This window comes from Bos indicus x Bos taurus, chromosome 19 (genome assembly GCF_003369695.1).
Source record: "Bos indicus x Bos taurus breed Angus x Brahman F1 hybrid chromosome 19, Bos_hybrid_MaternalHap_v2.0, whole genome shotgun sequence".
Lineage (NCBI taxonomy): Eukaryota > Metazoa > Chordata > Mammalia > Artiodactyla > Bovidae > Bos > Bos indicus x Bos taurus.
The window spans coordinates 209,511-236,896 of NC_040094.1; the positions used below are offsets into that span (position 1 = coordinate 209,511).

The window sequence follows — 27,386 nt, forward strand, 5'->3', positions numbered from 1 at the left end:
TCTAACCACAAGAAATTAACTCATCTGCCCACAAACATACTTAAATGGAAATGTTTATACTAGGCTTTTTCTAAAAACCCAAAACACTAATATTCATCAGTGACTAATGAATGGTGGCACATGCTTGTATTGGAATATCAGTTCAATTCAGTCACTCAGTCATGTCTGACTCTGTGACCCTGTGAACCTCCCTGTCCATCCCTAATTCCTGGTGTTCACTCAAACTCATGTCCATTGAGTCAGTGATGCCATCCAACCATCTCATTCTCTGTCATTCCCTTCTCCTTCTGCCCCCAATCCCTCCCAGTATCAGAGTCTTTTCCAATGAGTCAGCTCTTTGCATCAGGTGGCCAAAGTACTGGAGTTTCAGCTTCAGCATCATTCCTTCCAAAGAACACCCAGGTCTGGACATGGAACAACAGACTGGTTCCAAATAGGAAAAGGAGTACGTCAAGGCTGTATATTGTCAACCTGCTTATTTAACTTATATGCAGAGTACATCATGAGAAACCCTGGGCTGGAAGAAGCACAAGCTGCAATCAAGATTACTGGGTGAAATATCAATAACCTCAGATATGCAGATGACATCACCCTTATGGCAGAAAGTGAAGAGGAACTAAAAAGCCTCTTGATGAAAGAGAAAGTGGAGACTTAAAAAGTTGACTTAAAGCTTAACATTCAGAAAATGAAGATCATGGCATCTGGTCCCATCACTTCATGGGAAATAGATGGGGAAACAGTGTCAGACTTTATCTTTTTGGGCTCCAAAAGCACAGAAGATGGTGACTCCAGCCATGAAATTAAAAGATGCTTACTCCTTGGAAAGAAAGCTATGACCAACCTAGATAGCATATTCAAAAGCAGAGACATTACTTCGTCAACAAAGGTCCATCTAGCCAAGGCTATGGTTTTTCCAGTGGTCATGTATGGATGCAAGATTTGGACTGTGAAGAAAGCTGAGCGCCAGAGAATTGATGCTTTTGAACTGTGATGTTGGATAAGACTCTTGAGGGTCCCTTGGACTGCAAAGAAATCCAACCAGTCAAATATTATACTTAATCAAATGACATCATGGGAAAACTAACCTGTCTATTTCTTTCCAGAAAAGCTAACTGAACTAAATGGACCAACAGAATCGATCATCACTGACTGAATTCATTCTAATTGGAGTCACAAAGCAGACTGAGCTTCAGGCTCCCCTTTTTGGGATCTTCCTTATCATCTACACAGTCAAAGTGGTGGTAAATCTGGACATGATCATCTTAACTCAAGTGAATTCCTGGCTACACACAACTATGTACTTTTTTGTCAAACACCTGGCTTTCACTGATTTTGGTAATTCTACTGTTATTTGTCCCAAGATGCTGGTGAATTTTGTTGTGGGTCAAAATACTATTTCCTATTATGTATGTGCCACACAGTTGGATTTCTTTCTTATGTTCATTATCAGTGAATTTTTTATCTTGTCAGCCATGGCCTATGACTGCTACTTAGCTATCTGTAACCCTCTGCTGTACAATGTTATCATGTCCCAGAGACTTTGTCATATGCTGTCATACCTCTACAGTATCTTTCAGGCATTCATGTTTACTGTTAATATTTTTACGTTGACTTTTTGTGACTCTAATGTCATCAGTCATTTCCACTGAGATACTGTTCCCTTGTTACTTATGCTCTGCTAAGATACCCAAGAAATAGATTTGTTTGTCCTACTGTTTTCAGCATTTAATTTGATCTCTTCCCTCCTGGTTGTCCTAGTGTCCTACATACTGATCCTGACAACGGTATTTCAAATGTGTTCTGCAGAGAGCAGGAAGAAAGCTTTAGCCACATGTGGTTCTCATCTGATGTTGGTGGCTGGTTCTATGGGTCTCTACTATTTATGTACATGCAGCCCAACTCCATTCACTCCTTTGATACAGATAAAATGGTCTCTGTGTTTTATGCTTTAGTGATTCCCATGCTTAACACCTTGATCTACAGCTTAAGGAACAAAGAAGTAAAAAATGCCTTCCAAAGGGCCTTAAAAATAAGTGCAAACTTTGTATCTACTATCCAATAATGCAATAAGAAATACAATTTTAATAAACTATGATTAAGGCATATGTCACTTGATGATGTTTCTAAAAAATATATATAATTCTTCTTGGCTCCAGAGCAAATGCTCATTAAAATACACAGAGAAGTAAATTGTTTCTCTTGTATTCAGTACAGTTAATTTTCATACTTTAAATCTCAATGAAATCTCACTTCCTTCCCCACATTCCTTGCTGTTGATACAGTGTTTCCTTTAATGATTCCACAGAACCCTGAATCTATCCCAAAGGAAGCTCTTATTAAACTCTACTTAGTAAACTATGTGTTTGTTTCTGCCAAGATTTTTGTTTGTTTTCTAGGAAGGCATCATTTCAATCATTTTGTATTGTATATCCTGAATATAAACAACTGTGTGTAGATAGAGTGAGTCTCTTACATATGCAGACATTTGGATCAAAATAAAAAAAAAAATCATTCTACTCATCTCAACCTTTGGGGAATTTAATCCATTTTCATTTAAAGTAATTATATTCCTTGAGTTTGTGACTGAAACTAATTTGGACATGCCTACAGTGAAAGGGCAGAAGTCTGTTAAAATAATGATCATGAGATTGTGAGCTAAACAATCCCAGAGATCACACAGAACAAGAAGACATCAGTGTTCCAGAAAGTCAGAGAGTAGAATCCTTGTTCTACACCTGGGCATCCAGTAGGGATCTCAAAGGTATAATAAAAGCTACTTTAGACTCACATAGTTTGAAAACAAGTCACAGAAGAAGCTAGTTGATTCTTGTTTAAAACATTTAACATTCTTTTAGGAAGACAACAGAAAATTGCAGCACTCATTATTCTGTATTTCTTCACAGTATTTAGCATATAGTCACAAATACTAGACAAATGCAAAAGCAGGAACATGTGACCACCCCCCCCCCCACCCAGGAGATAATTAAAACAGATCCTGAAATGTCAGTGAATATATAATTAACAGGCAATGACTTTAAAACATATTATAAATATGTTCCATATACTGAATCATTTAATAAAAACACTAAACTGAGGAACAAAATATTTATTGAATGAGCATAACAGCATAGTGTACTGAAAAAGAAATGATAGCTACAGCTAAACACATCACAATAATGGTACTCATAAAGCCAAAATACTGAATAAACACCATGAAAATAGTTTCATTGATCTGTAGAACAATAGAAACCTAAATGCTGTATATTCAAATAGGAAAACGGAAAAAAGAAAATACATATGACTGAAAAACCAATGAGAGATATATTGGCCAGAATTTTTCCAAACTTTAAAAAAGATAATCCTAAGATATACAGAGCTAAAATAATTCTAAGCAAGATAAACAGAAAGGAAATTACACCTAGGCCTGTCATATTAGGTTTCTGAAAATAAAAGCATTAATAACATAGAAATGAACAATATAGATGAAGATGAAAGATACATAAGAGTTATCACTGATCTTTTTACAGAAACAACATACCATAAAACATTGTTTTGTGTCAACCTATAATTATATATCCATCAAAAACATTCTTGGTTAATGAATGCTATGTTATCAAACATTGCATAATCTTTTTCTACAAAGTCATTTTTTCATTTACTCATACACTGTGTGTGTGTAACATACCTAATACATGCATTAAATTGTGTAACTGAGATACTGACAGAAATATATTTATTTTTCCCAATGTTTAGTGATATAAATACCACTAAATATATATATATATCACTACAAATATATAAAGATATAAATAAACTAATTTTATAGTTTATTCAATTAGACCAGGGCATGAAATATTTTGAGTTTTCCTAATGGGACATTTGGAGAATAATTAACAGATATTCAAGGCACTCTCCCTAAGGTAATTATGTTCACTGTGTTTTTTTTTTTTTTTTTTAATCTTTGAATCAGTTCAAAGTTTAAAAAAAAAATGAGTCTCAAAGGGATAGAAAAACACTTAAAAACATTCTGCAATAGACAAGGAGGACTGAAACAGTAGAAAGTCAATGCAAAGTCTCCAGTAAGGTAAGTAGAAAACACTGGTCTGCAAATTTCTCAGGGCATACAGCTTAAACCCAATCATCACCAAAGATCTTGAAGGCATTATGCTCTGCAAAACTGTCTCTTTCCTTTCAGTATACTTTTCCAATCAACAAGATTAATGTATGGGACAGACATTTTGTATGGACTCTGAAGCAATGCATTTAGACTATCTTAATTTTCCAAATGAACTTAAAGCTGTGCCACCTATTTTAAGAAGGATATTTTTCTATCCTTGCTTACTGGGTGCCTCCCTTTCTCCATTTTTCATTGCCTATGTACTCAAGATGACAATGGTAGAACAGAAAAATGCCATGTTTATGAGAATATATTCTGAAGAAAGTTACTTTTATTTGCATTCTAATTCTGCCAGTTATTGTCTGGGTGATCTTGACTAAGTTATTTTATTCTTGACATGTAAATGGATTATGCTAATATAGTTGACCCTTGAGCAACATGTTTTGGACTATATGGGTCCACTTATATGCGTGTGTGTATATATATATATATTTTTTTTTTTTTTTCTTCCCCTCAGCACTTACACCACTGTGTTTACCAGTGATGGTTGGCCAAATCTACAGATAGAGTATCCCCAGTGGATAAGGAAGGTGGACTATGGGACTTCAGCATCTGTAGATTTTGTTATCCTCAGTGGATTCTCCAACAAATTCCCCACAAGTACCAGGGGCAACTGTTGTTTACTTTCTAGAGTTATTGTGTGGATCGTGTGAATTAATACATGGAAAGTTCCTGGTAAACTATCAGTTCCCTATCAGTGCTTGGTATTCATTTACATTCTTCTTTCCAGTGGATCTATTTACATGGGTCTCCATAAATAACCAGATTCATAATTAATCAGAATGATCAAGCCCACCCCCCCCCCTTTTTTTTTTCAGAAGAGGGGTGTGTGTGATTGGAAGACCATTAGAGGTGATTCAATTGTCAGAAACAATCACTATGGCAAATTAGGATTAATATATTAATAGCAAAATTTGAAAATTAAAACATTATGGCATTTCATTTTGTATTGGATAAACAAGCTGAGTTTATAGTAAATGAAAAGTATTGAAATTTATGTTTAATTTTCAGGTTTTCTACTCACCATGTAATTCATCAGTCTACCAACAGAGAATCTTTTTATTATGCCTTGCAACTTTGAACAGATAAGATGATTGTCAATAGTATAAGGTTTATTGTTTGAGTGTAGATGTTTGTTTTTAAAATTATCTGAAGATTTTTTAAAAGCTCAAATATAATAGACAGATCTTTTGGTGTATTTAAAAAGACCATGTAAAAACAAGTAGGCCATAGAAGCTGTATCAAAGCAATCATTTCAAAATGTCTTGTCCCTTTAAAGTAAAATTTCCCAAAGTTTCAATGAATGTGCTTTGTGTTGGTCTCAGCCTGTTGATAGTGATTCTTTCAACTAGGACTGCCTGTGGTCACTCAAGTGGCCCCTATTATTGTGGTGAGCTGCACAGACATGTCCCTGGTCAGAGCCAGTGCTGTGGTTGGAAAATCACTTGTGATTCTTTTATGATTACAAGATGCACCCCACCAACAAGTTTCAGGTAACTGAAAAACAAGTCTTGTTATTCACATTCGAGAGGGTACATGGCACACCCAAGGCCACACAGAGAGGTTAAGAGGAGAAAGAAAGAAAGAGTGAGAGTAAGAGAGGACAACATGGTTCTGCCTTTATTGTGATCAAGGGTGGGGTGCCTACATTAAATTATTATTGGTTAATTTAAAACTTAAGAACAGGAAGTATAAAATTCAGAAAGGGAAAAGTAGGATCAATCAAGCTGGCAGTTACTTATATCATTCAGGGCTTTATAAAAGGGAAATTTCATGGATAGGACAACCCAGCTACTTATCTAATTGTTTAGCTAGAAATATGTTTTTTTTTTTTTTTTAACTTTTATTTTATTTTTAAACTTTACAATATTGTATTAGTTTTGCCAAATATCGAAATGAATCTGCCACAGGTATACCCGTGTTCCCCATCCTGAACCCTCCTCCCTCCTCCCTCCCCTACCCTCCCTCTGGGTCGTCCCAGTGCACCAGCCCCAAGCATCCAGTACCGTGCATCGAACCTGGACTGGCAACTCGTTTCATACATGATATTATACATGTTTCAATGCTATTCTCCCAAATCTCCCCACCCTCTCCCTCTCCCACAGAGTCCATAAGACTGATCTATACACTGGTGTCTCTTTTGCTGTCTCGTACACAGGGTTATTGTTACCATCTTTCTAAATTCCATATATATGTGTTAGTATACTGTATTGGTGTTTTTCTTTCTGGCTTACTTCACTCTGTATAATAGGTTCCAGTTGAGATGAATATACTTGAAATCTATTGTCTCAACAATGAAAAGGTTAATATCAGAACTTACATAACAATTAAAAAAGCTGATCTTTAGGCACTTACATTGAAATGTGAATATAGGTGGGTGTAGTTTTGACCTGATGGGAAGATGAATCTGTATTTATAATTTTAGATAAAGAAAATGACTCACATATCATGTATTAAATTCTCCTAGATGATACCACTGAAAATATAAAGTATTGATTTTATACCCAGGTAACCAGGATGGACACCATGGAGAAACACAATCATACTGACATGCACAAGATGACTGAATTTGTCCTCACAGGGATCACAGACAATCCTGAGCAGTAGGTGCCTCTCTTTGGAATCTTCCCGGTCATCTACTTGGTCACAGTGAGAGACAATCTGGGCGTGGTTATCCTGACCCATTTGGACTCCAAGCTACATACTCCTATGTACTTTTTCCTTAGACATTTGTCAATTACTGATCTTGGTTACTCCACTGTCATTGGCCCAAAAATGACGGTCAACTTTGTGGTGCACAAAAATATGATTTCCTACAATTGTGTGCCACCTAACTGGCGTTCATTGAGATTTTTATTATCACTGAACTCTTCATTCTATCAGCAGTGGCCTATGACCAGTATGTAGCCATCTGCAAACCTCTTCTCTACATGGTCATCATGGCACAGAGAGTGTGTTTTGGGCTGGTACTTACTCCCTAACTCTACAGCACTTTCATGTCACTATTTCTCACTGTTAAAGTAATTAAATTGTCCTTCTGTGGCTCTAATGTCATCAGTTATTTTTACTGTGACTCTGTCCCTCTGATATCTCTGCTTTGTTCTGACACACATGAGTTAGAATTGATCATCTTGATCTTTTCAGGCTTCAGTTTGCTCTTTTCCCTCTTGATTGTTCTTGTATCATACATGTTCATTCTCGTGACCATTCTCAGAATGATCTCAACCAAGGGGAGATACACAATTAAAATAAATAAATTTATTAAAAAAAAAAAAAGCCTTCTCCACCTGTAGTTCCCATCTGACAGCAGTGGTCGTGTTCTGTGGAACATTATTGTTTATGTACCTGCAAGCCAAGTCCAGCCACACATTTGCTGTTGATAAAATGGCTTCTGTGATTTACATCTTGGTGATCACTATGCTCAACCTGTTGATCTATGGCCTAAGGAACAAAGATGTAGAAGACACTCTGAGGAGAACTTTCATTAATCAATGCAAAATTCCCAACTAATATCTTAATACAAGTTGCAAATGTGGGTCCAAAATCATTGTATAATGCTCTGTCAGTCCAACGAAAGCATGAAAAATAAAAAATGTTTATCACATTGTTTCGTATTTTTCAGGATAAAATGCTTCCTTTCATATATCCCAGTACTCTTCTCCACTTTAACTGAATAAGCATAGTTCAGTTCAGTCGCTCAGTCGTGTCCAACTCTTTGCAACCCCGTGAATCGCAGCACGCCAGACCTCCCTGTCCATCACCAACACCCAGAGTTCACTCAAACTCATGTCCATAGAGTCGATAATGCCATCCAGCCATCTCATCCTCTGTTGTCCCCTTCTCCTTTTGCCCCCAATCCCTCCCAGCATCAGAGTCTTTTCCAATGAGTCAACTCTTCACACGAGGTGGCCAAAGAATTAGAATTGCAGCTTCAGAATCAGTCCTTCCAATGAACACCCAGGACTGATCTCCTTTCGAATGGACTGGTTGGATGTCCTTGTAGTCCAAGGGACTCCAAGAGTCTTCTCCAACACCACAGCTCAAAAGCACCAATTCTTTGGCGCTCAGCTTTCTTCACAGTCCAACTCTCAAATCCATACATGACCACAGGAAAAACCATAGCCTTGACTAGACAGACCTTTGTTGGCAAAGTAATGTCTCTGATTTTTAGTATGCTATCTAAATTGGTCATAACTTTCCTTTCAAGAAGTAAGCATCTTTTAATTTCATGGCTGCAATCACCATCTGCAGTGATTTTGGAGCCCCCCCCCCAAAAAAAAAATTAAGTCTGACACTGTTTCCACTGTTTCCCCATCTATTTTCAATGAAATGATGGGACCAGATGCCATGATCTTAGTTTTCTGAATATTGAGCTTTAGGCCAACTCTTTCACTCTCCTCTTTCACTTTCATCAAGAGGCTTTTTAGTTCCTCTTTACTTTCTCCCATCAGGGTAGTGGCATCTGCATATCTGAGGCTATTGATATTTCTCCCTGCAATCTTGATTCCAGCTTAATAGTCTGGAATAGCTTCTTCCAGCCCAGCATTTCTCATGATATACTCTGCATATAAGTTAAATAAGCAGGGTGACAATATACACCCTTGGCGTACTCCTTTCCTATTTGAAACCAGTCTGTTGTTCCATGTCCAGTTCTAACTGTTGCTTCCTTACCTGCATATAGGTTTCTCAAGAGGCAGGTCGGGTGGTCTGGTATTCCCATATCTTTCAGAATTTTCCACAGTTTATTGTGATCCACACAGTCAAAGGCTTTGGCATAGTAGTCAGATGATTAAGTCTCAAGTGATTTTCAAGATCATATTGGAACCTATATTATTTAGAAATAAGGCAAATCATACCAAATTTTTGGTCAAATTCAGACTTGCATAGGTTAATATGTGTTTATTAGTCAAAATGGAGTACAATGGACCAAAAATTAGTAATATATATGTTAAAGCAGGCACTGTACTAAAGGTAAAGAATATTAAGCCATGAATGATGTGTAGATTAGACTAGAGGCAAGAAAGTAAATAAGTTTATCATTATACCTGAACAAGTTATTTCAAGAACATATGATATATATAAAATAAAGTATGTCTCTAATTAAATTTTCAGTCAGATTGAGTTAATATTTTCTATCTCAAGTATACAGTGGGGATTTGGGAAGATATTCAAATTAAGAACCATGAGAAGACTTCTGGCTAACTCTGAGTCTCCCTTTACAGAGTCACACAGTGTAGTTAGTTTGGGTTTATGCTAGTCTCCTGATAAACAAGTTTATTTAGTATTAGCAGATTCAAGAAAAATGAGTTATCTCATCATTTATTTGTTGTTGTTATTTTTCAACCACTAAGTTGTGTCTGGATCTTTGCCACTCCATGGACTGCAACACACCATATCACCCTATCCCTCACTATCTCCTAGAGTTTGCCCAAGTTCGTGTCCATTGAGTCAGTAATGCTATCCTACCATCACATCCTCTGCCACCCTCCACTCTTTTTGCCTTCAATCTTTCCCAGCATCAGGGTCTTTTCCATTGAGTCAGCTCTTCACATCAGTTGGCCAAAGTATTGGAGCTTCAGCTTCAGCATCAGTCCTTCCACTGAATGTTCAGGGTTGATTTCCTTTAGGATTGACTGGTTTGATCTCCTTGCAGCCCTAAGGACACTCAAAAATCTTTTCCAGCACCACAATCTTGAAAGAATCAATTCTTTGGTGCTCAGCCTTCTTTATGGTCCAACTCTCACAACCATACATGACTACATACATATAGCTTTAACTATATGGACCTTTGTCAGTAAAGTCATGTCTTTGCTTTTTAATACACTGTCTAGGTTTGTCATAGTTTTTCTTCCAAGGAGCAAACATCTTTTTATTTCATGGCTGAAGCCACTGTCCACAGTGATTTTGGAGCCCAATAAAAGAAAATGTGTCACTGTTTCTACTTTTTCTTCTAGTTGCCATGAAGTGATGGCACTGGATGCCATGATTTTTATTTTTTGAATGTTGAGTTTTAAACCAGCTTTTTCACTCTCTTCTTTCATCCTCATCAAGAGGTTCTTTAGTTCTTCTTTGCTTTCTGCCATTAGAGTGGTGTCATCTGCTTATCTGAGGTTGTTATTTCTCCCAGCAATCTTGATTTCAGCTTGGCATTTCACTTGATGTTCTCTGCATATACATTAAATAAATAGGATGACAATATTCAGCCTTGTTGTACCTCTTCCCCAAAAGTGATCCTATCAGTTGTTCCATGTAAGGTTCTAACTGTTGCTTGTTAACTCTCATACAGGTTTCTAAGGAGACTGGTCAAGTGGTCTGGCATTATCATATCTTTAAAATTTTTCCACAATTTTTTGTGATCCACACAGTCAAAGGCTTTCACTTAATCAGTGAAGCAGAAATAGGTGTTTTTTTCCAGAATTTCCCTTGGCAATTTGATCTTTTGTTTCTCTGCCTTTTCTAAACCCAGTTTGTAATCTGAACATTCTTGATTCAAGTACTGCTGAAGCCTAGCTTGAAGGATTGTGTGTATACAGTCATTGACTAAAGTGACATAAATATTTTGAAAATTCATAGCAATGACAACCTAGGTTAGAGACATCTGATACACTCTAGGGTTAATTTGCTTTCTTCATCAGCTTGTATACACAGATCAGGTATTTTGCATGAACTCTGTGCTAACAAAATGCTTCATCTTTTATATTTACTCACGGCTTCCCCAGTAGCTCTTGGTAGAGAATTAGCCTGCAATGCGGGAGAACTGGGTTCAATCCCTTGGTGGGGAAAATCCCCTGGAGAAGGGAAGGGCTATCCACTCCAGTATTCCTGCTTGGAGATTTCCATGGATAGAGGAGCCTGGCGAGCTACAGTCCATGGTGTTGAAAAGAGTCAGACATGACTGAACGACTAACACTCAGCAAATGAACAGATTCCTTATACATTAGTGTTACCCTAGTTGTTTGAATAGACAATTTTTAGATTTTTAAAAGGTTATAAACACTACCCCAGTCATTTTGATTCAGTCTAGCATTCAAACTGAAAATTTTGGGGAATTAAATAAAAGTATGAATCAGAGTCTCTTTATCTTAGACACATGTATTTTATTTACTTGTCCCTCCTTTAATGTACTGTGATTTACTTTATTAAGAACGTGTTACCACAAAAGGAAAAAATAAAAAACTATACCTGTGATATAATGGATGTTAATTAGGTGATTATGATAATGTTTCACCTTTATACATGTATATCAGAATATCATATTTGCACACTGGAAATATATACAAATTTTATTTATTAATTTTAACATTATAAAGATAGAAAAATTTACCTCTTAAAATAAATCAATGAAATAAATGATAGCAAATTAAATTTAAAAACACATATTGTCTTCTCCAAGAACATCAATTTTACTTGCTACAGTACCTTTGGATCCTGTCGGTAAATATATTTATTGTCATGAATACATTTTATTTTCTAGAGTAACACTTTATAGTGTACTGTAGACAATTTTGGTCACATATTTTCTTCAAATTATATAATTTCCTTTACTTTTCACAATCCATTATTGAAGTTAAATAATATTAAAAGCATCTTAAGTTTCATCCATATAAGAAAGCCTTAAAAAAACCATGATGCATTCTATTCCTACAATTTACTATCCTAATTTGAGAATGCATCACATTATCCTTTTTAGTTAATAAAAATTTCTTTTTAAATTTTTTTATTGAAAATTAATACAGTGATACATGGCAATTAGTAAAGTGATACATGATACAATACTATTATGATAATATTAAATTAACACCTTGAATTGACTTCAGAAGAACAGACTTCAAGAAGCAAGATTTCTATAGCAAGACCCTCAGAATAATTATGTTTGTTCAGACTGTGACACTTTATCACAGCATGCAACTGTGGAGAATACATTGGTCTCTTTTCATTTGGCTAATCTTTGACTGATGTGCTGGGAGCCGGCATATTGCATATTGAGTGCATATTGCATATTGAGTGCAGCACTTTCCACAGCATCATCTTTCAGGATCTGGAATAGCTCAACTGGAATTCTATCACTGCCGGTAGCCAGCGTGAGGAACTCCGCCCATGACAAAGGTCATGAGGAAGGAGGCTTGGCATACGCAAAGGCAGGATCAAGCCTCAGGAGTCCCCCATCTACCCGCAAAACCAGAGTCTGCCTACTTTCTGCTTTGTGCTTTCACCTACACCTCTGACTTTACGGGGGGCTGTCCCCCACTACCTCTCTCTGAAAAAAAGAGTTAGCTTACAGCTTCAGTTAATAATTCCTGGGTGTGACAGTGTTTAACCTACAAACTCCTTTGGAAATCCTCTAGCCTGCCTGAATAGGTTTTTCCGGCCACATGTGATTGTTCAGAGCCTCCCAACTGTGAGAGGCAGGAGATGTTCTAAACTGTCTAAACACAGATTCTTTTGAGTAGTTAAAAGATTGATTAGAAATTGTATTGGTGAAGGGATTTTCACTTGTTGGGCCAATGTTTGCTGCTAAGTCTCCATATCCCTTACCTGCTGTGTCCCTGGCAGTGTATTGATTAATATAATTGGTGTAAGTCGTAGCTTTAATGTTTGTAACCTTGGACCCTTGAGTTAATTCTTTTTCTTGTTATAGCCCACCACACCTTTGCTCTGTAGGAATGCAACTTTATCTAATGCTTTTGGAGGGTGGCTCCTGACCAATCACCTTTAGAGAAAAATAAGTTTTCTGAAGAAAAGGTCTTAAAATGTTAACAGGCCTCCGGGCCAGAAGATGATGCAAATCACCTAAATTTTGCATATGATAAGTTTGCAGGAAGAAAGCCTGGCTTGCTGCAAGACTCTACCCCTTCCCCCATTATCCTCTATGCATAACTTAAGGTATAAAAACTACTTTGGAAAATAAAGTGCGGGCCTTCTTCACCGAAACTTGGTCTCCCCATGTCGTTCTTTCTCTTACCTTCTGGCTGAATTATTCAGCCTCTTTTCTCCACTGAATTTCCTCACTGAGCTATCCTTATTTCAGCCTCTTTTCTCCACTGAATTTCCTCACTGAGCTATCCTTATTCCATTACTCTTTATATCCTTAATTAAAGTTTAATTAAGCAGTTGTTTCCTGATCCTCGCCGATGCCGTCCCCGCTTCGAATTCCCTGGATCCACCGGGGCTGGACCCCGGCACTGATGGACCTAGTTTTTTGCAGATTTTTATTTCTTTGCCACTATAAAAAGTGCTGTAATAAATAGCTTTGTCCTTATAACATGATACATTATTGCTTTTTGTTTATAAAATAGATTCAATAGGGTTCTTCCATATTCTAACTGTGTTGTTGGTAAATTATTTACCTATTTGCATAATAATTTAGAATAAAAAGCAAAATGCTCATAAAAAGTACTATGCTTTGTGATAGAGTGTGGAGCAATTCACTGTAAAGAGACATTGAGGAACATTTCAGGATGGTGGAAATTCTCTTATTGGGAGCAGTGGTAGCAAGTCATCATTTTTCAAGATCAGACACACATGGTTCACATTTTTTATATTTTACTGTGCCTAAAATATACCATATTAATGTCCTTAAAATGCAATATGACCTTTTCAATACTATTTTTACTTTTTTAGACACTTTTCTAGAATTTTTATATAATCCATATAGACAAAGATTTAAATGATATATAAAAGTATATTAAATATATATCTATAACTCATTGCATAAACTTCCAAACTATATACATAGTTTGCAGTATTTCTCTATACTGATAATACTCTCATGATGATAGTTAATACCTTGAATTGTCTTCATCAGAACAGACTTCAAGAAGCAAGGTTTCTACAGAAGGAGCCTCAGAATAATTATGTTTTTCAGATTGTGAAATTTTGCCATTATTGGGCCAGGCATAACCTCTTGTATTTATTTATTTTTTCTTCCAAGATGTAATGGGTAGAATTGTGTCCTACCAAAATTTGTATGTTGAAGCCTCAATTCACAGTATCTCAGAATCTAAGTGTATGTGGAGATAAGGCTTTTTAAAGAAGTAATTGGTTAAAACAAGTTATTAAAGTGAGCCCTAATCCAATATCATAGGTGTCCTTATAAGAAGAGGCTAAAACACATAGAGAGACACCAGACACTTCGATGTACCCCAAACCGAGTGACAATCACATGAAGATACAGAAAGAAGGGGACCATCTATATGCAAGCTAAGGAGAGAGGCCCCAGAAGAAATCAAATTTGCTAACCTCCTACTCACAGACTTTTTAAAATTTAGTTTAAGATTTTTTTATATGTGTGCTTATTTGCTCAGTTGTGCCTGACTCTTTGTGACCATTTGGACTGTAGTCTTCCAGGCTCCACTGTCCGTGGGATGTTTTAGGCAAGAAATCTGGAGTGGGTTGCCATTTTTCTCCTCCAGGAATCTTCTGACCCAGAGATTGAACTCGTACTTCCTGTATCAGCAAGAGATTATTTGCCTGCTGAGCCATCAGGGAAGTCCTTTTTGATATGGACTGCTTTTAAACTCTTTATTGAATTTGTTACAACATTGCTTCCATTTTATGTTTTGCTTTTTTTGGCCCATAGGCATGTGGGATCTTAACTCCCTGACCATGGATCAAACCCACACCCACTGTGTGTGAAGTCTTAACCAGTGGACCACTAGGGAAGCCCCTTGATCATGGGCTTTTAGACTTCAGAACTGAGAACACATATTTCTTTATTTATTACTTTACAATATTGTATTGGTTTTGCCATACATCAACATGCATCCTTTTATTTAAAGAAACCTGTTTTTGGTATTTTTGTTACAGCTGCTCAAGCAAATGAATACATTTTTCATGTTTATTTATTTAACCAAAGAAGTCGGCTTCCCAGTGGCTCACTTGAAAAGAATCCACCTGTAATACAGGAGACAAAAGTTTGAGCCCTGGATCGGAAAGATCTCCTAGAGAAGGAAATGGCAACCCACTCCAGTATTCTTTTTTGGGAAATCTCATTGACAGAGGAGCATGGCAGGTTACAGTCCATTGGGTCACAAAAGAGTTGGACATGACTTAGTAACTAAACAACAACAAAATCTTACTATATAACCATCTCAATGTATTTAACATGAATCTCTTTTCTTGTGTTCGTTCAAAATATACATGATTTGTCCATGTGCCTGTATCTATACTTTATATAAATCACATTTTGCCATTTACTCCAACTTCCAGCTTTAAATCTAAGGCCTAAAGGGGAAAATTATATGATTATTAAAAAAAAAAAAATGTTCTTGCAAAGAGAACTTAAGCCCCAAAGGTGATCATTTCTCCAGGGCATTTTTGTTTCTACTTGATTCTCTTACTCTTTAAATGCAGGAAAATATATATCTAAAATATTTAGTATTTAAAAATTGTGTGATAGGAAATTTATAGACATTATATAAAGGCTTTAGTTTCAAATACTATGTTTGATCCTTACCTAGAATTTATCTTCTACATTTTTTCACCTGAAATATAATTATAAACAATTGATTAAAATAATATATTTAATAGAGAAGATTTTTTGGAGGACATAGCCTCACCTTTAATATTCAATTTATCCCATTCTTGAAATAATGACTGTGCTAAATTGCATTCTTTGAAGTAAAATTAGAAAACAGAAAGAATATCATATAAAAACAAAATGTGTACATGGAATTTGTTTTTATTTCATTGTTAGGCCCCTGGATTCTAGCTGTTTGGTTTGCATTTTTGCAGTAATGAGTAGCTGAATGCAATGAAGTTACTTTGATAGATACACTTTAATCAGATGTCATGTGCCGGGAGCCAGCGTGAGGAACTCTGCCCATGGCAAAGGTCATGAGGAAGGAGGCTCAGCATACTCAAAGGTGGGATCGAGCCTCAGGAGTCCCCCTGAAAATTCTCGAGCATCTACCCCCAAAACCAGAGTCTGCTTACTTTACTGCTTTGTGCTCTCACCTACACCTCTGACTTTACGGGGGGCTGTCCCCCACCACCTCTCTATGAAAAAGAGTTAACTTACAGCTCCAGTTAATAAAGTTCCTGGGTGTGACAAGAGTGTTTCAACCTACAAACTCCTTTGGAAGTCCTCTAGCCTGCCTGAATAGGTTCTTCTGGCCACACATGATTGTTCAGAGCCTCCCAACCGTGAGAGGCATGAGATGTTCTAAACTGTCTGAATACAGATTCTTTTGAGCAGTTAAAAGATTGATTAGAAATTGTATTGGTGAAGGGATTTTCACTTGTTGGGCCAATGTTTGCTGCTAACTTTCCATATCCCTTACCTACTGTGTCCCTGGCAGTGTATTGATTAATATAATTGGTGAATAGGAATGTGAGTAGTAGCTTTAATGTTTGTAACCTTGGACCCTTGAGTTAATTCTTTTTCTTGTTATAGCCCACCACACCTTTGCCCTATAGGAATGCAACTTTATCTAATGCTTTTGGAGGGTGGCGCCCGATTAATCACCTTTAGAGAAAAATAAGTTTTCTGAGGAAAGGGTCTTAAAATGTTAATAGGCCTCCAGGCCAGAAGATGATGTAAATCACCTAAATTTTGCATATGATAAGTTTGCAGGAAGAAAGCCTGGCTTACTGCTGACTCTACCCCTTCCCCCATTATCCTCTATGCACAACTTAAGGTACAAAAACTACTTTGGAAAATAAAGTGCGGGCCTTGTTCACCGAAACTTGGTCTCCCCATGTCATTCTTTCTCTCACCTTCTGGCTGAATTCCCATCTGGGCGGGGGCGGGGGGGGGGGAGGGGGCAGCGCTGGGAGGCTCATCAAGCCTACTAATTTTACCTGGGCTTCTAAGATCTGACCAGGGAGGCCTTAGTGTCTCCTCTCCTTCGGGAGAACGGGAGGACACCTGAGGCCTACGTAGGTGACGTAAATTCCTTGCTTTGGTATTTTATTAGCTTTCCACGTAAAGCAAGTTATTCAGCCTCTTTTCTCCACTAAATTTCCTCACTAAGCTATCCTTATTTCACCACTTTTTATATCCTTCAGATCAGATCAGATCAGATCAGTCACTCAGTTGTGTCCGACTCTTTGCAACCCCATGAATTGCAGCATGCCAGGCCTCCCTGTCCATCACCAACTCCCGGAGTTCACTGAGATTCACGTCCATTGAGTCAGTGATGCCATCCAGCCATTTCATCCTCTGTCGTCCCTGTCTCCTCTTGCCCCCAATCCCTCCCAGCATCAGAGTCTTTTCCAATGAGTCAACTCTTAGCATGAGGCGGCCCAAGTACTGGAGTTTCAGCTTTAGCATCACTCCTTCCAAAGAAATCCCAGGGCTGATCTCCTTCAGAATGGACTGGTTGGATCTCCTTGCAGTCCAAGGGACTCTCAAGAGTCTTCTCCAACACCACAGTTCAAAAGCACCAATTCTTCGGCGCTCAGCTTTCTACACAGTCCAACTCTCACATCCATACATGACAATAGGAAAAACCGTAGCCTTGACTAGACGAACCTTTGTTGGCAAAGTAATGTCTCTGCTTTTCAATATGCTATCTAGGTTGGTCATAACTTTCCTTCCAAGGAGTAAGCATCTTTTAATTTCATGGCTGCAGTCACCATCTGCAGTGATTTTGGAGCCCCCCAAAATAAAGTCTGACACTGTTTCCACTGTTTCCCCATCTATTTCCCATGAAGTAATGGGACCGGTTGCCATGATCTTCATTTTCTGAATGTTGAGCTTTAAGCCAACTGTTTCACTCTCCTCTTTCACTTTCATCAAGAGGCTTTTTAGTTCCTCTTCACTTTCTGCCATAAGGGTGGTGTCATCTGCATATCTGAGGTTATTGATATTTCTCTCGGCAATCTTGATTCCAGCTTGTGTTTATTCCAGTCCAGCGTTTCTCATGATGTACTCTGCATATAAGTTAAATAAACAGGTTGACAATATACAGTCTTGACGTACTCCTTTTCTTATTTGGAACCAGTCTGTTTTTCCATGTCCAGTTCTAACTGTTGCTTCCTGACCGGCATACAAATTTCTCAAGAGGCAGATCAGGTGGTCTGGTATTCCCATCTCTTTCAGAATTTTCCACAGTTTATTGTGATCCACACAGTCAAATACTTTATTAATGTTTAATTAACCAATTGTTTCCTGATCCTCGCCGACACCATCCCTGCTTCGAATTCTCTGGATCCACCGAGGCTGGACCCCAGCAGTCATGGATTTGAACTCACTTCAGTAATATAGGTCATACTGCCACAAAAAAAAAAAAAAGAAGAAGAAGAAGAAGAAGAAGAAGAAGAAGACTGAAATGATGTCTGGTTGAATTCCTATGGAGAGATCTTATTAAAGAGCAAATCCCAAATCACATCTTCCCAAAGGATGCAAAAGATAATTTGTGGGTATTAGAATCACCTGGGTTTTACTTAGGTTCTCAAAGGGTTATAGAGACCCACCAACTGTCACTGACACAGCCACAAGAAATTCTCACTAAGAGGCTGAAACAGATGTGTCTTAGAGGTGGGTAGAAAATATTTATCTTACTTTGGTATAATGACCTTCAAAAGATTGAAATCTACACCTTAAAGTGCACCACTTAACTTTCATTTTGGAAGGCATCAGACATTATGTATGATCAAATAATATAATACTTAAGTAAAGCTTATTTCCAAGATTTATAGCATTTTTGGAGAAAACAAGTTATTAAAAACTATCCAGCTGTTTATATTTCAAACTTACAACAGATATTATTAGATATTGTATACTTATACCACTATTGAAACAATGAATTTTTGCTCACTGAGATTATTTATATCATAGTTTTGTTTCTGCAATACTAACTAAAGTGAAAAATTCATCTTTCACACACATACACACACACACACAAAAACTTGTGCAGGAAAACTGAGTACAGAATCACCCAAACTTTAAATGATGATTCTTTTAGAGAATACAATGATATACCACCAATTTTCTCAAGAAAATTTCCATTAACTCTGGTAATATATTCAATACAATAGAGATAGACATATATATATATATATATATATATATATATATATATATATATATACACATAATATGTAACTAATGCTATAATAGTACATATTTAGATAAATTATCTATGTACAATAAAATTAATCTGACAACATTTTACTCAAGAAGTTTTCAGAAAAGAAGACTTCAGTTTGAAGAGACAGTGCATAAACAGGATTAAGACATTAAGAACTGCAGAGCCCTAAATTTCTGGTTTGATAAGACAAGGCTTTCTGTAACATTTTTCAAGGAGAAACTGAAACCCAGGAAGAAATAGAATGTTCATTTACTGGGATGCTTTTAGTTCAAGTCACCCAAAATAAGATATCTGAAACAAATTTACTTAAAAAAAAAAAAAAAAAAAACCTGGTCTTATAATTTTATAATAAAATAACTTTCTAAATAAATGGAGAATATATATATATATATATATATATAATAATTATATATATAATTATTCTTCCTTAGTCATAAGCATTGTTGCTAATTTAAAGATAATTCCCCTTTCTTTTAGCCTTTCTGTTACTCATTATTGCTCATAAGAAGACTGAAAATGCCAAGAGTATGATCAGGAATGACATTTTTCAATACCACAATTTCAAGTTTTGTATCCTCATTTGAGGTTACATTCATTTGAAGTTTCTGGTATCATGGGGCAACTGCTGCAAATTATGAGCAATCTTCCTTTCAGATAATAAGGTACCTTTCACCAATCTATATATTTGAAGAATCAATATGAACATGGATACAAAAGGCCAGAGATCCTAATAAAATCCAAATTCCCTACTTTGGTGCATTATCTTCTGCCAGAAATGCTGTAACACTGCTTAACTTATTCTTAAAATTTTACTCCTCCCTCCCAGTTCCTACCCCTTTCCAATTATATAATTTCTGTCCTTTCCAATCACATAATTAATTATCTTTACAACAGCAAGAATAATCTTTTTTTTTAAATTTAGAGCTGACCTTATTATTCACCTACACTAAAACCTATCAATTTTACAATTTACTAGAAAAAAAAATTCAAATATGTATTGTGACCTAAATTATCTGATTCTACTGATTTTATTTTCAAATTTTCAATGTATCCTGACATAAGGTAGTAAGACAAGAAAAATAATATCAGCCTGATTGTGGAATATATTGAAAATGAAGCTAGAGATACTTCAATTATTCTAAAAAGCAAAGTTTAGATTGCATGAATTAATAAAAAAAAAAGTTGTGATACTGCCATTTGCCTACCAGCTAATCCGAGAATCATGACACAGCGACCATTAAGGATAACAGTTAATGACTGTGTTAATGACCCAGGGAAGTATAGACCTAAGAAAGAAAAAGAGGGAGTGCTTAGGATGGCAAAGTATTAAAAAAAATTGCCAAATACTTCAATGTGGAACCTTGAATAATAAAATTAAAGGATGAAGAGATTGTTTATGATTTAAAATAGTTGTTTTTTGAAATGTAACTTTACAATTTAAGATACAGTATATAACCAGTGAGGCATTAGAGTTCAGCAGAAATAAAGAAGCTGATGTAACTTGGAAGTTTTTGTTTGGGATGATAGTTGATATGTTTGTCAAGGGAGACAACAGAGAGACTGACAATTGCAGACAAAATATTAAAAAGTGTAAATATAGAGATTACAGGACCAAAAAAAAAAAAAAAAAAAAGAGGTATGGTGGAGACAGGGTGAAAACAGAAACAATATTCTGTAGCTCAGTGTCTGAGGACAAAAAGTAGAATCTCAAAATAGAGGGTTGTCCACAGTGTAAAATGATGCAGGTTGATTGAGGAACATATTAGAAAATTTTCTTACAACCTTTAACAAATAATTTTGAAATAAATGAAGAAAATATAGTATACCTATCAAGGTTGACATTGTCTTAAGTACCTGTAAGAATAATCACACCAAATGTGTCCCATACTTAAATATTAACTTGCCTGAATGTTTTTATAAAAGTCTCATAAGTACCTAAAACTTAATATGTTCATAATATCTCTTTGATCACTTCATTTTAATCATATATTTTAATATTTGAAAAATGTCATGGACAATGTTCTAACTATGAAAATATCACATAAGTCTTTCCTGTTCCTTCAATTCAGTTCAATTCAGTCACTCAGTCGTGTCCAACTCTTTGTGACCCCATGGACTGCAGCACACCAGACCTCCCTGTCCATTACCAACTCCCAGAGTTTACCCAAACTCATGTCCATTGAGTCGGTGATGCCATCCAACTATCTCATCCTCTGTCGTCCTCTTCGCCTCCTGCCTTCAATCTTTCCCAGTATCAGGGTCTTTCCCAATGAGTCAGCTCTTTGCATCAGGTTGCCAAAGTATTGGAGTTTCAGTTTCTCATCAGTCCTTCCAATGAACACCCAGGACTGATTTTCTGTAGGATCGACTAGCTGGATCTCCTTACAGTCCAAGGAACTTTCAAGAGTCTTCTCGAACACCACAGCTCTAAAACATCAATTCTTTGGTGCTCAGCTTTCTTCACAGTCTGACTCTCACATCCATACGTGACTACTGGAAAAACCATAGCCTTGACTAGACGAACCTTTGTTGGCAAAGTAATGTCTCTGCTTTTTAATATGCTGTCTAGGTTGGTCATAACTTTCCATCAAAGGAGTAAGCATCTTTTAATTTCATGGGTGCAGTCACCATCTGCAGTGATTTTGGAGCTCAAAAAATAAAGTCAGCCACAGTTTCTACTGTTTCCCAATCTATTTGCCATGAAGTGATGGGACCAGATGCCATGATCTTAGTTTTCTGAATGTTGAGCTTTAAGCCCGAGTTTTTCACTCTCTTCTTTCACTTTATCAAGAGGCTCTTTAGTTCTTCTTCACTTTCTGCCATAAGGGTGGTGTCATCTGCATATACGAGGTCATTGATATTTCTCCCAGCAATCTTTGTTCCAGCTTGTGCTTCCTCCATCCCAGCGTTTCTCATGATGTACTCTGTAAATAAGTTAAATAAGCAGGGTGAGAATATACAGCCTTGACATACTCCTTTTCCTATTTGGAACCAGTCTGTTGTTCCATGTCTAGTTCTAACTGTTTCTTTCTGACCTTCATACAGATTTCTCAAGTGGCTGATCAGGCGGTCTGGTATTTGAATCTCTTGAATAATTTTCCACACTTTGTTGTGACCCACACAGTAAAAGGCTTTGGCATAGTCAATAAAGCAGAACTAGATGTTTTTCTGGAACTCTCTTGCTTTTTCGATGATCCAGGGAATGTTGGCAATTTGATCTCTGGTTTCTGTCTTTACTAAAACCAGCTTGAACATCTGGAAGTACATGGTTCAGATACTGTTGAACTTTCCAGCTGCAGCACTGAAGTGGCGGCTACATGGCATGGAGCAGCTGGGAGTACATACCCCACATCCAAGGTTAGAGAAACTCCAGCAAGATTGTAGGAGGGGTGAGTTCATGCTTTGAATCAAACCCCATTCCCTCCAGAGACTCTCAGAGGGCTAAAACAAACCATGTGTGTACAAGGACCCAGAGACCCCACAGAGACTGAGACAGAACTGTGTATGAACGTCTCCTGTGAAGGTACAGGTCAGCAGTGGACTGCCACAGGGACAGGGAATCTTGGTGAAGCAGACTTGGGTATGCCATAAGCCCTCTAGAGGAGGTTGCCAGTAACCCTATCAGAGAGCTGCCAGATCTTATACAGGACTGGGAAAAAGACTCTTGGTGGGCACAAACAGAACCTTGTTCACCAGGACCCAGGAGAAAGGAGAAATGACCCAGCAAGTGACTGACCAAGACTTGCCTGTGGGTGTCCAGGAGTCTCCAGCAGAGGCTTGGGTCGGTGGTGTCCAGCTGCAGGGTTGGGGGCACTGAGTGTAGCAGTGTGTGCATGGGATCTCTTGAAGGAGGTCACCATTATATTCATTACCTGCACCACAGTTTGGCCCCAGATAAATAGCAGTGAGGGAACACAGCTCTACTCACCAACAGAACATTGGATTAAAGATTGACTGAGCATGGCCCCACCCATCAGAACAAGACCCAGTTTCCCCCTCAGTCATTCTATACCATCAGGAAGCTTCCATAAGCCTCTTATCCTTCTCCATCAGAGGGAAGACAGACTGAAAACCACAATCACAGAAAACTAACCAATTTAATCACATGGGCCACAGCCTAGGCTAACTTAATGAAACTATGAGCCGTGCCCTATAAGGCCATCAAAGATTGATGGGTCATAGTGGAGAGTTCTGACAAAATGTGGTCCACTGAAGAAGGGAATGACAGACTGCTTTAGTATTCTTGCCTTGAGAACCCCATGAACAGTATGAAAAGGCAAAAGATAGGACACTGAAAGATGAACTCCTCAAGGTGGTAGGTGACCAATATGCTACTGGAGATCAGTGGAGAAATAACTCCAGAAAGAATGAAGAGACTGGAGCCAAAGCAAAAACAATATCCAGTTGTGAATTTGACTGGTGAAGGAAGCAAAGCCTCATGCTGTAAAGAGCAATATTGCATAGGAACCTGGAATGTTAGGTCCATTAATCAAGGCAAGTTGGAAGTGGTCAAACAGGAGATGGCAAGAGTGAATGTCAACATTTTAGGAATGAGTGAAGTAAAATGGACTGAAATGGGGGAATTTAACTCAGATGACCATTATATCTACTACTGTGGGCAAGAATGCATTAGAAAAAATGGAGTAGCCATCATCGTCAACAAAAGAGTCTGAAATGCAGTACTTGGATGCGATCTCAAAAACGACAGAATGGTCTCTGTTCATTTCTAAGGCTAACCATTCAAAATCAAGGTAATCCAAGTCTGTGCATTCTATGAAGACCTACAAGAGCTTTTATAACTAACACCTCCAAAATATGTCCTTTTCATTATATGGGACTGGAATGCAAAAGTAGGAAGTGAAGAAACACCTGGAGTAACAGGCAAATTTGGCCCTGGAGTACAAAATGAAGCAGGGCAAAGGCTAATAGAGTTTTGCCAAGAGAACACACTGGTCATAGCAAACTCCCTCTTCCAACAACACAAGACTCTACACATGGACATCACCAGATGGCCAACACCAAAATTAGATTGATTATATTCTTTGCAGCCAAAGATGGAGAAGCTCTATACAGTCTGTAAAAACAAGACCAGGAGCTGACTCTGGCTCAGATCATGAAATCCTTATTGCCAAATTCAGACTTAAATTGAAGAAAGTATGAAATACCACTAGACCATTCAGGTATGATCTAAATCAAATCCCTTTCCTGTTCCTAATGTAACACAAATTATGTCACAGATATTATCTTTTTTTTCTTCTTCCAATTGTCAAATTTACCTCTTCTCTCTATTTTCAATTTTTCTACTTTTGCTCATTATCCTCTGCCAGAAATCCCATAACACTGCCTAGCTCATTGTTAAAATTTTACAGCCTTCTTCGATTTTCTACTCCGTTCCCACATATATTTTCTATCTCCTTCCAACATGTAATTTCTAGTCCTTTCCAATCATATAATTCATTATCTTTGTAACTGCAAGATTAATCTTTTTTTTTTTTAATAAATGTATAGCTGACCTTGTTAGCCACTTACCCCAAATTCTATCAGTGTTTTACAATTTACTTAGAAAAAAATCCAAATATTTATTGGGACCTACATTATCTGATTTTACTAATACTATTATTCAGTCATTCTGGGCTTAAAGGAAACACTAGCCTCTATTAAGTTCCCATGAAACAAAAAAAGGAAAACACACACACAAAAAAGGTTTTCTATCTTTTTTCCATCTATTTTCTATCTATTTTCTATCTCAGGACAGCATCTTTAGGAAATACACTCTTTCTTATAATCCTGAATGTATTTCCTAAAGGTTCCTGGAATCCTGGAATATTCTTCCTGTGATTTATTCAGTACTTGATTACTTCACATTCTTTAGGTTTTAGTTGAAATTTCACCTTCAGAAAGGACGTCTCTTAACAACATCTAAGAAGTAACTCTCCTAGGTTATCTTGATACATCATTTTTGTGTAATTTACTTATGGTACTTACAATAATCTACAGTTATCTTGTTTATGTGTTTTATTCTAGCCCTTTGTTTATTTCTAATTATTGAAATAGTAGGTTCAGAGGTAAGGGGCAAATAAAGTAACTGAAACTTTAATATCTCTTGGAACAAGTAGGAAACATATAAGATTATATTGTTGTTGTTCAGTCACTAAGTTGTGTCCAGTTCTTTGTGACCTCATGAACTGCAGCATGCCAGACTTCCCTCTCCTTCACTATCTCTCAGAATTTGCTTAAACTCACGTCCATGGAGTCAGTGATGCCATCCAACCATCTCATCCTCTGTCACACCTTCTTCCTCCTTCCCTCAATCTTTCTAGCATCAGGTTATTTACCAATGAGTCAGCTGTTTGCATCAGGTGGCCAAAGTATTGGAGCTTCGTCATCAGCCCTTCCAATAAATATTCAGAGTTGATTTCTTTTAAGATTGACTGGTTTGATCTCCTTTCTGTCCAAGGAACTCTTACAAGTCTTCTCCAGCACCACAGTTTGAAAGTGTCAATTCTTGGATGCTCAGCCGTCTAGAATGACTCAAACTAATTAAGAGGAAGAATGATTTGGAGTCAGAAACTATGAATATCAAATACTCAAAACTGCGTGGTGTTATTACTGCCTTATTTCTTCAATTATTTTTATATCACTGCTTCATTTGTTATTTCATTGCAGAATATTTTTTAATCTTCTCTAGGAGAAAAGATGTCAATAACTCTGGTCTTTTACTGGTCAGGCATTTATGATACACATGTTTTTAAAAAATAACTTTACTGGGTTATGATTGACATAAAAGAGCAGTACATGGTTAATGTATACAATTTGATGAATTTGAATATAAGTATATATTAGTGATAGAGTTACCAAAAACATAGGCTGTAAACATATCCACCATTCCCCAAAGTATCATCCTGTCCATTTTATTATTATTATTATTATTTTATACATATTCATAGTTAACTTTTTGTTAAAGGGTAGATCTTATATTAAATGATGAAATAGTGTTATTCTCTGAATCTAAATGCTTGCCGTTTCATATAAGAAACTGTGATAGAGTAGTTAAGGCAATAGACCATTACTGAGATCAATTAAAATTGAGAAGGGACTATAATTGGCTTAGTTAGTAACAGGAAGCCATCCTTCAAAAGCAGATATTTCTAGGAAAATATTATAATTCCATGCTGATTCTTTGGCAACTATATGCAATGTAATTTTCAGAGAAACCTTATGAAAATAAAATGTTTAGCATTATTACAGTAATAAAAATTATCAGAACCAATACAATATTGTAAAGTAAAAAAAAAAAAAAATGATCAGAAGTGTAAAAATGACAGAATTCACAATTTCAGTCTACATTGAATAAATGTTAATATATCTACCTAAAGAAACTAAAGACCTATATATAGAAAACTATAAAACACTGGTGAAAGAAATCAAAGAGGACACTAATAGATGGAGAAATATACCATGTTCATGGATTGGAAGAATCAATATAGTGAAAATGAGTATACTACCCAAAGCAATTTATAGATTCAATGCAATCCCTATCAAGCTACCAACAGTATTCTTCACAGAGTTAGAACAAATAATTTCACAATTTGTATGGAAATACAAAAAACGTCGAATAGCCAAAGCGATCTTGAGAAAGAAGAATGGAACTGGAGGAATCAACCTACCTGACTTCAGGCTCTACTACAAAGCCACAGTTATCAAGACAGTATGGTACTGGCACGAAGACAGAAATATAGATCAATGGAACAAAATAGAGAGCCCAGAGATAAATCCACGCACATATGGACACCTTATCTTTGACAAAGGAGGCAAGAATATACAATGGATTAAAGACAATCTCTTTAACAAGTGGTGCTGGGAAATCTGGTCAACCACTTGTAAAAGAATGAAACTAGACCACTTTCTAACACCATACACAAAAATAAACTCAAAATGGATTAAAGATCTAAACATAAGATCAGAAACTATAAAACTCCTAGAGGAGAACATAGGCAAAACACTCTCCGACATACATCACAGCAGGATCCTCTATGACCCACCTCCCAGAATAGTGGAAATAAAAGCAAAAATAAACAAATGGGACCTAATTAACCTGAAAAGCTTCTGCACATCAAAGAAAACTATCAGCAAGGTGAAAAGACAGCCTTCAGAATGGGAGAAAATAATAGCAA

General features: G+C 36.7%; 2 pseudogenes; both read left to right on the forward strand.

The window, feature by feature from the left end:
• Window positions 1-1,121: 1,121 nt before the first annotated feature.
• LOC113877348 lies at window positions 1,122-2,062 on the forward strand (annotated as a pseudogene).
• Window positions 2,063-6,703: 4,641 nt separating this feature from the next.
• On the forward strand, window positions 6,704-7,687 carry LOC113877350 (annotated as a pseudogene).
• Window positions 7,688-27,386: the final 19,699 nt, after the last annotated feature.